The following is a 1,534-nucleotide window of genomic DNA, read 5'->3' on the forward strand; positions in this document are numbered from 1 at the left end:
TAGGTAAATTAATTTGGGTAGAATTGTCATTTTTATTATGTTAGCTCGTCCTACCCATGAGCAATCAATGGTTTTCCAATTGTTGAGATCCAGTTTTATTTGTTAGGAAAGTGTTTTGTAGTTGTTTTAATATAATTGCTGTGTTTGTTTTGGTAGATAGATTCCTAAGTATTTTATATTGTCTAGGGTGATTTTAAATGGTGTTTCTCTTTCTACTTCTTGCTGCTCTAATGTGTTGGAAATGTATAGAAATGCTAATGATTTATGTGCATTTATTTTGTATCCTGCAACTTTGCTAAAGTTGTTGATTATTTCTACAAGCTTCTTAGTTGATTCTCTAGGATTTTTTAAGTATACCATCATTTCATCTGAAAAAAGTGATAGCTTAGTCTCCTCCTTGCCTATTTTGATACCTTCAATTTCTTTTTCTTCTCTATTTGCAACTGCTAGTGTTTCTAGTACTATGTTGAATTATAGAGGTGATAATGGGCATCCTTGTTTCACTCCTGATCTTATTGGGAAGGCTTCTAATTTATCCCCATTGCATATAATGCTTGTTGATGGTTTTAGGTATATAATGTTTATTATTTTTAGGAAAGGTCCTTCTATTCCTATACTCTCCAGGGTTTTCAATAGAAATGGGTGCTATATTTTGTCAAAGGCTTTTCCAGCATCTATTGAGATAATCATGTGATTTTTGTTTGTTAGATTGTTGATATGTTCAATTATGTGGATGGTTTTCCTAATGTTGAACCATTCTCGCATTCCTGGCATAAATCCCACCTGATCATGGTGGATGATCCTCTCGATCACTTGCTGGAGTCTCTTTGCTAGTATTCTAGATTTTTGCATCTATGTTCATTATGGAGACAGGTCTGTAGTTTTCTTTCTCTGTTTTTGGTCTACCTGGCTTTGGAATCAGTACCATATTTGTGTCATAAAAGGAATTTGGTATGACTCCTTCTTTGCTTACAATATCAAATAATTTGTATAGTATTGGGATTAGTTGCTCTTTGAATGTCTGATAGAATTCACTTGTGAATCCATCAGGCCCTGGCGATTTTTTCTTAGGGAGTTCTTTGATGGCTTGTTCAATTTCTTTTTCTGATATGGGATTATTTAGGTATTCTATTTCTTCTGCTGTTAATCTAGGCAGTTTATATTTTTGCAAATATTCATCCATATCTCCTAAATTGTTATATTTGTTGCCGTATAATTGGGCGAAATAGTTCTTAATGATTGCCTTGATTTCCCCTCATTAGAGGTGAGCTCTCCCTTTTCATTTTTAATACTGTCAATTTGGTCTTCTTCTTTCCTTTTTCTTATTTGATTGACCAGTACTTTGTCTATTTTATCTTTTTTGTCAAAATACCAGCTTCTAGTCTTCTTTATTAATTCAATAGTTCTTTTACTTTTGATTTTATTAATTTCTCCCTTGGTTTTTAGTATTTCTAATTTAGTTTTCATCTGGGGATTTTTAATTTGTTCACTTTCTAATTTTTTGAGTTGCATGCCCAATTCATTAATCTCTGCC

Source organism: Gracilinanus agilis, chromosome 1 (assembly GCF_016433145.1).
Source record: "Gracilinanus agilis isolate LMUSP501 chromosome 1, AgileGrace, whole genome shotgun sequence".
Lineage (NCBI taxonomy): Eukaryota > Metazoa > Chordata > Mammalia > Didelphimorphia > Didelphidae > Gracilinanus > Gracilinanus agilis.